Source organism: Diabrotica virgifera, chromosome 4 (genome assembly GCF_917563875.1).
Source record: "Diabrotica virgifera virgifera chromosome 4, PGI_DIABVI_V3a".
Taxonomy (NCBI): domain Eukaryota; kingdom Metazoa; phylum Arthropoda; class Insecta; order Coleoptera; family Chrysomelidae; genus Diabrotica; species Diabrotica virgifera.
The window spans coordinates 71,467,402-71,482,262 of NC_065446.1; positions in this window are offsets into that span (position 1 = coordinate 71,467,402).

Here is a 14,861-nt window from a genome sequence, read left to right on the forward strand (position 1 = left end):
ACATCAAATTTAAAATTTTTATATTGAAAAATAGATGCACCCCTGCCTCTGTACAATACGGACCATATGTTATTAGGCGTGTACAGATTTTGGCCCACTGTGTATACACTATACACTATAAGGTGTGGCAAAGCCAAATGGAATAAATTCATTGTTTCGTGAATGACCGATTTTGGAAATAAATTCCGAAACAGGTCGATATTTATTTTCAACGAAAACATTTCGTTTATAAATTCGCAAAAGTGTGTGTGTTATTGCGTTGCCGCTCCTGCAATACTCAGATCAGATTTATCGATGGATTCTTATGTAGTTTTTTCTTCTGAATCCAAATCTGAAAACGACATTTCGATGTTTCTAACCGTCTTCGAGGTAATCGACTTCAAAATCTAAAATGTGACGTCACAATCGTTTTATTTTCTGCCGACACAATACACGTCCAGCTGAAATCGTTGGTATTAAGTAGTACATTTAAGTAGTACATTTGAGTTTTGCACTTCGTGAATGTCAAACTAAATTTTAAATTATGTATTAATAAAACATCAATGATATTTGATAGTGAATTTAGTTATTATATAAAATAAATAAGATGTTCAAAAATACAATTTGACTATATTTTAGAAGCAATAATTTATTAAGTTTATATTTACGAGTATACGGCATACCCTTTATGATAAATGGACTGTTCCATTTGTTATGAAATTAAAATATAGGGTGTTCAGAAACTCTACCGACAAACGAAGACAGGAGGTTTCTCAGATAATTTTAAGACAATTTAACAGAATTCATCTAGTCCGAAAATGCTTCCTAAAGGAGCTAGATCTATTTGAAGATGGCGCCTGGTAATTAGTTTATCTTAAATATCTCCAGAACTCTTCTATTTAGAAGAACGAAACTTGGTACACATATTTATCTTCCAGGAGTAAATCGATTCCATTAATTGCAAATTTCTAGTACCGGTCATAGGCGTCCGTTTGGGAAGGGCACCAGTTATATTATAGCATAACTTTTTTATTTTCAATTTTTAAGCACTTTTGAGTCTGGATTATTAAAACGTAAGGTATTATTATAGTACTAAAAGGTACTCTTACTCTAAGTCGATAGGATACACCGTTTTCTAGAAAAAATCGATTTGAAAATTTTTTGTTTGAATACAAAAAAAAAATTTCAATAAAAAAACTATTTAGAAAAACCAAAATTGGTACATTTATTTATATTCCAGAGATGAATCGATTTTATTAATTGTGAATTTCTAGTACCGGTCATATGCGTCCGTTTTGGGTAGGTCAACGGTTATTTTATCGCATACCTTTTTTTGACTTTAATTTTTAAGGATTTTTGACACTAGATTATTAAATTATGAGGTATTCTAGTATTAAAAATTACTCTTGCTTGAAGTTGGTAAAATACACCGTTTTTTTTTTATTTTCAAAAAAATTTTCAAATTCAGGAAACGAAAAATTTTCAAATCGATTTTTCTAGAAAACGGTGTGTCCTACCGACTTGAAGCAAGAGTAACTTTTAGTGCTAGAATAACTCACAATTTAATAATCCAGTATCAAAAGTGCTTAAAAGTTAAAGACAAAAAGTTATGCGATAAAATAACCGTTGCCCCACCCAAAACCACCACCCAAAATCACCATAGATGGAATAGATTTATCTCTGGAAGGTAAATATGTGTACCAATTTTCGGTTTTCTAACTAAAAGCGTTCTGGTGGTATTTAAGAAAAACTAATTACAAGACGCCATCTTCAAAGAGATCTAGCTCCCTTAGGAAGCATTTTCGGACTAGGTGAATGTGATTAAATTCTCTTAAAATTATCTGAGGAACCTCCTGTCTTCGTTTGTCGGTAGAGTTTCTGGACACCCTATGCCCTATATAGTCGGTTCGCTAAACTCGACACAACTGGCTAGTGATTTTAGTAGGTAATTTTGTTGTTTTTTTAAATTACTAATTATTTAGTAATTATTAACTAATTAGTAATTTTTTTTTTGCCAAATTGGCAAAATTATTGACTAAAATCACTTGCCAGTTTTGTCTGAGTTTAGCGAACCGACAGTATATGAAATATTATTGTTCGGTATAAAAAATTTTGGTCTGATGTGTGCAATTACATCCTTCTAATGGAAAAAAGAATGTGTGTGTACTTTGTACGCACGTAAGAAGTTATACTTCTATTATATGATTATATGATTATAAACGAAATTAATATACTTTTTATTTATATTTTATTTAAATATTTAACTAATTTATACTTACTACTTCTCAAACATTTTTATTAAAACAGTGCCAAAAATTAAAATAATAAAAGAATAAAAGACACACAAACACATTAAAAATGCCACAAATGATTTCTGAACATCAATTGTCGGAAATTTTTTTAACTAAATACGTAGTTCCTGAAAATAAAATTATATAATAAATATACTTACAATCATAAAATTTATAAAAAAAATAAAAAAAATAAAAGTTTCTGTTGGGATTCGAACCAACTTATCAGCGCGGTTGGTATTGGCGTTGTATTGGGGTTCATTCGTATTAAACGCTTCGCCACGGAGACAATGTGTCATTATGTGCGAAGATCGACTAAGTAAACGGATTAAACGTTTGACATTTTTGAATTATGTAAATCAAATTATTTTCATATTGAATTGAAATGATTTAGAATTGAAAAAATACAACAAAACGTAGAGTAAGGAAACAATATATTAGGTGAATATTGATAGAAATTTCGATGGTAATCAAATTATGTAAATAAAAGTATTACATACTGTGTATTTTGGTAGGTTCAAATAGGTAGGTACCTATGATACATTTACAAATATTACGTACCTGTTGCTTTAAAAACTATTTAAAAGTCACTACAATTATAAACTTTTTTGTTTCTGTCCTCACAACAATAAAACTAATATATTATACATTTGTTTACCTTCATATTGAACAATTATTTATTATTGTCAGATCATTTCAACACCCAATCAGAGCCCGTATAACGACTAATGCCATACTGTCGGTGTGCGCATGCGCGCAGATCAATATAAATTCACCCTCAATCTCAATCGCGCCTAAAGGAGCATAACTTCAAAAATTATTGAAGATTTATCTCAAATTATGGATACCAACAACATTTTCATTTACCTCTTTTATTTTTAATTTGACGAAGAAAAGTTATCCTTCATAAAAAGCTCTTCATGTTGTAAGATTTATGATGCAACTAACATATTATATAAAATTTTATTAATTTTATAAGAGGAATATAAAAATATAAATTTCGATGAAGAGTAAACTACCTTTATAGTTGATAACATTTAAATTAGAATGATATAATTGTACATTAAAACGTAATTATTAATTCTGAACTACTTTTCTTAATAGCAATTTTCAATATTACGAATTAAAATACGTAAATAAACAAAGTTTTCGTTATGATAATTCTCCCATTTTCAGCTTGTTAAATTATGATTTTAAGCACTATAGCGTACTAGTGACGACATAAGGGGTCGTGTGCTAGCTCATTTGAAAGCTAATTCAATTCTCTATTCAGTAGTATAAACCATAATATAATTATTTATACAGGGTGTCCATTTTTTTTATTTAATTTATTGACAAAAAAAGAAGGTGTGCAATTTATTTAATACACAATACATTTAATTGCTGTCACAAAAAAATGTTTTTTTGACAAATAAACATTGCTTTTCACTTAAACTAAATCTTCAAGCTGCCACCTACCTGCCACTTGGGAGTTTGAATATTTAATTTAAGCGAAAAGCAATGTTTATTTTTCTCAAAAAATATTTTATTTCTGTTTTCTGACAGCTGTAAAATGTATTCTGAATTAAATAAATTACGCATATTCTTCTTTTTGTGTCCATTAATTTAATTTAAAAAATCTTTAACACCCTGTATAAATAATTATGTTAATGTTTATGTTTCTGAATAAGAGAATCAATTACCTTTCAAATGAGCTAGCACACGACTTCTATTCTCAGTTAAAAAAAGATGATTACGTCATGACCCCCAGACCGATGACGTCACTAGTATGATAATACCTATACCTCGTCCAATTTACTTACCGTTGCACGTCATCCGCGCCATAGCCTGTGACACGATACCAACACGAAATATCTAGGCGGTAGGTGTGTTCCCCTTTAGAATCATTTTGATTCTAAAAAGGAACACACCCACCGACTAAATATTTCGTGTTGGTATCGTGTCACTGGCTATGGCGCGGATGACGTGCAACGGTAAGTAAATTGGACGAGGTATATATCATATCAAAAAATCATAATTGAAAAATAAAAATCGACCTGTTTCGGGATTTCTTTTTAAAATCGCATATTCACGAAATAATGAATTTAATCCATTTTGCTGTGACACACTGTATATCGGATTTTTATGAAAATTAGTTTGTTTGAATAAAATGTTAGGACCAACTTATAGAATTTATTTTGACAGACATGCCACTTCCGATTAATCCGGAAAGCAATACCAACTTTTGTTGTTCTGAAGCTATTTCCTTGTGGCATTTTTATGATTAATTATTTATATGGGAAATAAGCCACAATTAAAACGAAAAAATAATTTTTTTTATGAAGTCTCTAACGCGAGAATTTTACTGTCGTTGCATTTGGTTGTCTTTTTAAAGACATATCACATGCTATAATTTTTTATGACGGATATTCTTGAGTTGGGGTTAATTTCATGTAATCGAATGAACTATCTTTCAGTAAGTCGTCCCAGGAACGCAACTCATAAATATTGGCAATATCATTTTAAAGTCTTCTACTTTAAAATGTATAATATATGTCTGAATTGCCAATATAAATGAGTGAGATTAAATAAATTATTAGAAGAATTTTTTTGCTTAGCAACAACACTTTAGTTTATTTTAGTAATATTTTGTATTTTGACAACGGCACCCGATTTGGGCGTTGAATTGTTTCTTTTATTTTTATGTTGAATTATTTCTTGAATGAAATAATTGTCATTATTTCTCGTATCCGTTCATTGGTGACATGTTCTCTTCTTGATCTGCCTGCAGCTCTTCACCAGAAATCCATTTCGGTGACTAACATTCGTTTTGCTTTTTTCCTTCATAGGCCATATTTCGCAGCTGTATGTTATGATGCTTATAGTACCATCAATTCTCCTTGTAGTGAACTATCAAAATTCTTATTAAACATTCTAAAACCATTTGCTAATAATGATGACACTTTTATAAAAAATACAAAACATTTTTTAAACAAATTATCAACTATTGAATTTAATCCAAATAATATTTTAGTAAGTTTTGACATAAACAGTTTATTTACAAATGTACCATTAGATAAAACTTTAAACATAATCAAAACGAAATTAGAGAATGATAATACATTGGCAACTAGGACAAGACTAAATGTATCAGCTATAATGGAGTTATTGACATTATGTACCAATAATACCTATTTTCAACTAAACAATGAATTCTATAAACAAAATTTTGGTCTAGCAATGGGCTCTTCTTTATCTCCATTATTGGCTAATATATTTATGGAGGATTTCGAAACTAATATTATTTCTAAACAAAATTTAAAACCCACAGTATGGTGGAGATATGTAGATGATGTGTTTTCAATATGGCCTCATAGATCAGAATTGTTGGATACGTTCCTGAATATTATAAACGATCAAGAAGAGACAATAAAATTTACAATGGAAAAGGAATACAATAACAGCCTACCTTTCCTCGATGTTTTGATCTCAAAGAAGGATATTGGATATGAGACTCAAGTGTATAGAAAACCAACACACACCAACAGATATCTCAATTACAAGTCAAATCACAACATCAACGTTAAAAAAGGAATCATTAAATCCTTATATGATAGAGCCAAAATTACTTGTTCTAACGAAAATTCCTTTTTAGCAGAAAAACAATTGTTAACATCTGTTTTATTAAAAAATGATTATCCTTTATCGTTTATAAATAAGGAATTGTCAAGATTGGATCGAATGGAACAGAACAACTTAGAACGGGATCCTACAACATTCACCAGAAATAATACGAGGAAAATATCAATACCATAAAGGACTATCCGAGAAACTTAAAACAATAGGAAATAAATTCAACATTTCAACAACATACAAAACAACAAACACATTGAGATCTATTCTATCTAAAACTAAACCTAACAATGATCAAGAAAGAACAAAGAATTGCATTTATAAAATACCTTGTGAATGCGAACAATTTTATTTAGGTGAGACATCAAGACCATTAGACGTTAGAATAAGTGAACATCAATCTTATATTAAAAATAGAGAATTTGAGAGATCTCAAATATGTCAACACGCATGGGATAATGAACATAGAGTTCAGTGGAGAGATTCAAGTATAGTCCTGAAAGAATCAGATAGTAAAAAGAGAAAAATCAAAGAAGCGGCTCTAATTATGCTAAATGAAACCAATTGTGTCGCAAATTCCTCGGTAGAATGCAGTAGGATGTGGTTACCCATACTGAAAGAGGAAGTCAATAGAAAGAAAATACCAAGATTAGTAAGTCAATAATATCGAGCTAGTACATATTTTATATTTTAGTATTACTTATATATCTAGTATTATTAATATTATTTATAATTTAAACATGTTACAAGTCAGAATTTGGTATTATTTTTTGAGAGTAAATTAATGTAAGACCAAATACTTACGATGTCGGGATAGTATCACAAGGTTTTTCCTGGTTTTCCCTTGTGATTTACTATGAAGTCTCTAACGCGAGAATTTTACTGTCGTTGCATTTGGTTGTCTTTTTAAAGACAGATCACATGCTATAATTTTTTATGACGGATATTCTTGAGTTGGGGTTGATTTCATGTAATCGAATGAACTATCTTTCAGTAAGTCGTCCCAGGAACGCAACTCATAAATATTGGCAATATCATTTTAAAGTCTTCTACTTTAAAATGTATAATATATGTCTGAATTGCCAATATAAATGAGTAAGATTAAATAAATTATTAGAAGAATTTTTTTGCTTAGCAACAACACTTTTATTTATTTTAGTAATATTTTGTATTTTGACAACGGCACCCGATTTGGGCGTCGAAACGTTAATAAAATTATTTTTTCGTTTTAATTGTGGCTTATTTCCCATATAAATAATTAACCAACTTTTGTGTTTTAAATAGAACAGCCTATACAGGTGTAACAAAAATACAGGTCATAAATTAAATCACATATTTTGGGAGCAAAAATAGTTTGAATGAACCTAACTTACCTTAGTACAAATATACACATAAAAGAAGTTACAGCCCTTTGAAGTTACAAAATGAAAATCGATTTTTTCGAATATATCGGAAACTATTAGAGGTTTTTTATTGAAAATGGACATGTGACATTCTTATGGCAGGAAAATCTTAAAAAAGAATTATAGTGAAATTTGTTCACCCTATAAAAATTTTATGGGTGTGTTGTTCCCTTAAACCCCCCAAACCTTTATGTACGTTCCAATTAAATTATTATTGTGGTACCATTAGTTACATTCAATATCATTAAAACTTTTTTGCCTCTTAGTATTTTTTCGATAAGGCAGTTTTTATCGAGTTGCGGCTTCTTTTTAATATTTACATAAAAAATTTATAGGGGTTTTGTTCCTTTAAACCCCCCAAATGTGTGTACGTTCCAATTAAACTATTATTGCGGTACCATTACACAGTGTTTTTAAAACTTTTTTGCCTCTTTGTTTTTTTTTCGATAAGGCACATTTTATCGCGATGTGGCATCTTTTTTTTAGTATGGTTCAAAATCTACCTAAAAATATAAATCATAAATAAATTTTCATATTACTAAGTCTCCATAATCGTACTTAACCATATACAAATATGTGGCGGATTTGACAAATATTCTAAATATTTCGATAAAAACTTACGTTTCGTAAAAGTATTAAGAGGCAAAAAAGTTTTTAAAATATAGTGTTTAACTAATGGTAATACAATAATAATTAAATTGCAACGTACACAAAAGTTTGGGGGGGGGGGGGGGTTTAGAGAACACAACCCCCATAAAATTTTTATGGGGTGTTCAAATTTCACTAAAATTTTTTTTTAAGATACTACTGCCGTAAGAATGCCACATGCTCATTTTCAATAAAAAATCTCTAATAGTTTTCGATATAATGGAAAAATCGATTTTCACTTTGTAACTTCAAAGGGTTGTAACTTTTTTTATGTGCACATTTGTACTAAGGAAAGTTAGGTTCAATCAAATTATTTTTGGTCCCAGAATATGTGATTAAATTTATGACCTGTATTTTTGTTACACCCTGTATATTATTCCACTTTTATATTCTACGTAATATTTTAAGGTCCATGTCACCAGCCCCCCCTTTTTCAATTTGAGGGTCAAAAAAAAGCTCATTTGTTTGTATTGCGTTAGTACTGGATTGTATCACCCTTCATTCGTTTGTACTGCCCCCACCCTTTTAAATCTGCCTGGAGGGGCTGGTGACATGCCATCCCCCCCTTTTTCGATTTGAGGGTCAAAAAAAGGTTCATTCGTTTGTATTGCGTTAGTACTGGATTGTATCACCCTTAATTCGTTTGTACTGCCCCCACCCTTTTAAATCTGCCTGGAGGGGCTGGTGACATGCCATCCCCCCCTTTTTCGATCTGAAGGTCCGGGATGGGTATGTTCGTTTGTACTGCGTTAGTATCGGATTGTATCGTCCTTATTTTGTTTGTACTGCCCCCACCCGTCTAGATTGGCCTGGGGGGGCCAGTGACATGCTACCCTCTACTCTGCACTTTTTGCCTTCTGAATGTCGAAAATAGGCTATTTCGTTTGTACTGCGTTAGTACTGGATTGTATAACCCTTCATTCTTTTGTACTGCCTCCACCCTTTTAAATCTGCCTGGAGGGGCTGGTGACATGCCATCCCCACCTTTTTCGATATGGGGGTCCGGGATGGGTATGTTCGTTTGTACTACGTTAGTATCGGATTGTATCGCCCTTATTTTGTTTGTACCGCCCCCACCCGTTTAGATTGGCCTGGGGGGGCCAGTGACATGCTACCCCTCTATCTGCACTTTTTGCCATCTGACGTCGAAAGTAGGCGATTTCGTTTGTACTGCGTTAGTACTGGATTGTATCACCCTTCATCCATTTGTACTGCCCCACCCTTTTAAATCTGACTCGAGGGGGATCCCTTTTTTCGATCACGGGGTCCGGGATGGGTATATTCGTTTGTACTGCGTTAGTATCGGATTGTATTGCCCTTATTTTGTTTGTACCGCCCCCACCTGTCTAGATTGGCCTGGGGGGCCCAGCGACATGCTACCCTCTACTCTGCACTCTTTGCCTTCTGAACGTCGAAAATAGGTTATTTCGTTTGTACTGCGTTAGTACTCGATTGCATCACTCTTCGTTCGTTTGTACTGCCTCCATCCTTTTAAATCTGTCTGGAGGGGCTGGTGACATGCCATCCCCCCTTTTTCGATATGGTGGTCCGGGATGGGTATGTTCGTTTGTACTGCGTTAGTATCGGATTGTATCGCCCTTATTTTGTTTGTACCGCCCCCACCCGTCTAGATTGGCCTGGGGGGCCAGTGACATGCTACCCTTCTACATTTAAAACAGGGGAGGATTAATGCTAGGAGTAAGGACACAAAATTAGCCAAAACTATTATAGTAACACCGCGGGTGTAAAATTTGGTAAATTCGTCAAAAATGTAACGAATTACATTTTGAAACTGAAAAACAGGCTTGCAAGCCACTCTCCATGAGGAATGGAAAGTTACACCCTCAGATGGATCTCGGAGTAGTTCTACGCTACCGATTTGAAAAATGGTACATGTATTTGTTGGAGATATTTTGAACACCATTTTCGATCAGAAATCAGAGGAGCGACCTTGCCTTTTCCTACTAGGAAGAAATTTATCCATCCCCTTAATAAATTTTACAGTTTTACACCCTATCGATATGAAAATCAAAGATCTCATGCGGCGCATTCTGAAATGCACTCTTCGTTGTACAATTTCAACCTCTCTGTTGAAAACTTTTCAATCGTTTTTAAAACCATTCATTTTGGAACAAAGTCGTAGGGAAATAAAATAAAGATAATTGAATTTTTTATGATATACCACTATAAAATACACTTAATAGATTTTGCATAATAATTTTGCAATCTAAATTTTTTTAAAAAAGTTAAAAAGTTTTATAAACTTTCTGAACAAAAAGTAGACCATTATTTAGAAGTTTGCTAATTTTTTTACATATAAAGGTACGCCCTACCTATCTAATACACTTTACAGAACTTAAGTTGGTTTATTTAATCGGCCTCAGCAATGTTTTAAAGTTATACACAATTTTTTGGCTTATAAACAAATACAGTGAGGACGTTTGAGTTAATAAATACGAATAAATTCATTTTTCTATTATTTATGAAATAAACATTTTTTTTCTGTTTTAGGACAACAGTAAAATGTATGTCGAATTAACTAAATTAAATACTTTCTTCTGTTTGTCTCAATTAATTAAAAAAAATTTGGGCACCCTGTATAAATAATTATGTAATAAATAGAGAATTGAATAATGTTTCAAATAAGCTAACACACGACCCACATTTTCGTTTAAAAAAATCATCGATTACGTCATCACATCCAGATGGATGACGTTAGTAGTATGATAGATATCCCAAAAATTATAATTTAAATATAAAAATCGAACTGTTTAGGGATTTATCTCCAGAGTTGCCCATTCTCGAGAAAATGAATTTATTCCAACTCAAACGTCCTCACTATATTTGTTTATAAGCAAAAAAATTGTTTATATCCTTAAAACAGTGCTGAGGCCGCTTAAATAATCCGATTTTAATTTTGTAAAGTGTATTGGATTGGTAAAGTACCTCTTGATATGTAAAAAAATTAGCAAACTTCTAACAGGCCTACTTTTTGTTCAGAAAGTTTTTAAAAAATTTGAACTTTTTCTAAAAAAATTTAGATTGCAAAATTATTATGCAAAATCTATTAGGTCGATTTTAATGAAATTTAGTGGACGGATTGAGTATGTTGTAAGAATTTTCTAAGTAAAATACGAAGGTTCTAAGTGCAACTAAAGTGGTTGAAAAACATTGAATAAAAAGAGGCTTATTTTGCCCTCTTATTTTGTATTTATTGCTATTTTGCAGAAAGGATAATCATTTAAGATATTTTATACCAGTCGTGTCGTATACCATACAAAATTCAATTATCTTTATTTTATTTCCCTATGACTTTGTTCCAAAATGAATCATTTTTAAAAGTTACAAGCAATGAAATTTGAAAAAAATCGATGTTTTTCGAAATTTTTAAATATTTAAATTTTTTTAATAATGTTCCAAACATGTTTTAAGTCAATTATAATTACTGAAGTTGTCACCTAATTTGATCTGCAAAAATCGGAATGCCACCTCTCACATCCACCTCAAAACATTACCGCACTGGTCTATACAGCGATAATTCCATAGTAGAAATCGAAAATTGCAATGTCATTGTTTATTTAATAGGTCAGTTTGGCATTTAATATACTTGCAAATATTTTTCTATAAAAATGTCTCGTTTTGGCACTGAATCTGTAGAGTCAATTAACACGTTGACGGACAGTGCGTCAAATGTATAAGCAAGTTTTTGACACTATATTTATTTTACAAATAATGAAATACGGAAATTCTGAATCTTATTGCAGTCATAAATGAACAATACAAACCTTTCTAGAAAACAAATTACCATAACATAACAGCTGCAATTATTGTTATCTGGTCTCTGACATTAGATGGTAAGAAAGATATTGATTGTGGGAATTTTTCATTTAATGTTCCAAATACTTTTAATAATTTTCGATTCCAATGAATTCTGCCGTATGTATGTTTCAGTTAATCAGTTATCCAGAGAGGTTGAAATTGTACAACGAAGAGTGCATTTCGGAATGCGCCGCATAAGATCTTTGATTTTCATATCGATAGCGTCTGAAACTGTAAAATTTACTGAGGGGATGGATAAATTTCTTCCTAATAGGAAAAGACAAGGTCGCTGCTCTGATTTCTGATTGAAAATGGTGTTCAAAATATCTCCAACAAATACATGTACCATTTTTCAAATCGCTACTACTCCGAGATCCATCTGAGGGGGTAAATTTCCATTCCCCATGGAGAGTGGAGAGTGGCTTGCAAGCCTGTTTTTCAGTTTCAAAATTTGATTCGTTTCATTTTTGACGAATTTACCAAATTTTACACCCACGGTGTTACTATGTGCAAGGTTTGGCTGATTTTGTGTCCTTACTCCTAGCACTAATCCTTCTCTGTTTTAAATGTAGAAGGGTAGGGGTAGTACAAACAAACCAGTACTAACGCAGTACAAATGAAATAGCCTATTTTTAACATTCAGATGGCAAAGAATACATAGTAGAGGGGTGCATGTCACTGGCCCCCCAGGCCAATCTAGACGGGTGGAGGCGGTACAAACAAAATAAGGGCGATACAATCCGATACTAACGTAGTACAAACGAACATTCCCATCCCGGACCCCCATATCGAAAAAGGGGGGGATGGCATGTCACCAGCCCCTCCAGGCAGATTTAAAAGGGTGGAGGCAGTACAAACGAATGAAGGGTGATACAATCCAGTACTAACGCAGTACAAACGAAATAGTCTATTTTCGACATTCAGAAGGCAAAAAGTGCAGAGTAGAGGGTAGCATGTCACTGGCCCCCCCAGGCCAATCTAGACGGGTGGGGGCAGTACAAACAAAATAAGGGCGATACAATCCGATACTAACGCAGTACAAACGAACATACCCATCCCGGACCCCCAGATCGAAAAAGGGGGGATGGCATGTCACCAGCCCCTCCAGGCAGATTTAAAAGGGTGGGGGCAGTACAAACGAATGAAGGGTGATACAATCCAGTACTAACGCAATACAAACGAATGAGCTTTTTTTTGACCCTCAAATCGAAAAAGGGGGGGATGGCATGTCACCAGCCCCTCCAGGCCGATTTAAAAGGGTGGGGGCAGTACAAACGAATGAAGGGTGATACAATCCAGTACTAACGCAATACAAACGAATGAGCTTTTTTTGACCCTCAAATCGAAAAAGGGGGGGCTGGTGACATGGACCTAATATTTTAGACATAAGTCGTTTATAAAAAGTACCGTAGGTGAAAACTTTATATTAATTGAACCGATTGTGGCAATTATTGAGACAATTAAATTTTTAAAATTTTTATAAATTTAACTCGTCTAACAAAGGTCACATTAACAATATTAAAATATCACTTTAAACTACAACACTGGTTTTTAGTTTCCTTTGGAGAGATGACAATGAAAAGTTGGCTCAGACTTAACGCTTTGCTTCACTGGCCACTACTGTTCTGACACTAACCTCACTTGTTTTTCTCCAGATAAATTACAACTCAGCGATAACCCCTACGAAGGCACATGGCCCACAATGTGAGCCATATATTTATTAGGATCTCCCTTAAAATCCACAAAATATTTTGCGTGCGAACAGTATAAAGGTGAAAGGGGTTAGAAAAATAAGCTTTTATCGGCATTTTACTAGATTATAATTAATCTATTATACTACAAGAAACATACACAGAGTGGGCCAAATAAAAGGAGCCACCCCTATATTTGGCAGTATTTATTAGATTATAAGAAAATAAAAAAACAGGTCAATTGTTGATCTAAGGGGGACACATTTTTACGATACAAACATCTGTCATTTGTCAACTCCCTCCCTTCCACTTCCGCCACCCCTTATTTTTAAATAGGGAATAGGGGTCGTGTGCTAGCTCATTTGAAAGGTTATTCAATTATCTATTCAGTAATATCAACATCGACTTAAAAATGTATACAGGGTATCCAAGAAAAATTATTTTGAAGTTAATTAATTGACACAAAAAGAAGAATGTATGTAATTTATTTAACTCAGAACACATTCTCCTGCTGACAGAAAACAGAAAAAAATGTTTTTTGATAAATAGACACTGCTTTTTGCTTAATTTTAATGTTCAAGCTTCCACCCATCTGCCTCTTGGTAGGTTGAATATTGAATTTAAGCAACAAACAGTGTATATTTATCAAATAAACATTTTTTTCTGTTTTTTATCAGCAGTAGAATGTATTCTGAGGTAAATAAATTACATACATTCTTCTTTTTGTGCCAATTAATTTAATTTAAAATAATTTTTCTTGGACACCCTGTATAAATTTTTTATGTCAATGTTGATATTACTGAATAGAGAATTGAATAACCTTTCAAATGAGCTAGCACACGACCCCTATTCCCTATTTAAAAATAAGGGGTGGGGGAAGTGGAAGGGAGGGAGTTGACAAATGACAGATGTCTGTACCGTAAAAATGTGTCCCCCTTAGATAAAAAATTGACCTTTTTTTTATTTTCTTAAAATCCAATAAATACTGCCAAATATCGGGGTGGCTCCTTTTATTTGGCCCACTCTGTATATTTAGACATATTTACATTATATAATTGTTTTTTTTTTATTGAAATTATCGTGTCTCGACAGCTATGGCCATTGACACGGGTATAAAGACTTATGGAGTATTACATTATTTGAGATAAATACAGTATTTACCTAAGTTACATTAGATTTGGTAATAATACAGTTGTTACAATCTTTGTTTTTTTTAACGAATAATGTTACAATACGGGTATTTTTTATATACGGTGATATAATCTGCAATCTTTTAAAAAGTCTATTAGAGCACTGTACATATTTGGCGAACTAGGTATCTGCTTGAGGTTACCGTTTATGTTATGCGCTAGTCCAGGGGTCACCAATTATATTTCCCAAGGGCCCGTTCCGGAAACCTATGACAGTTCTAGGGTCCG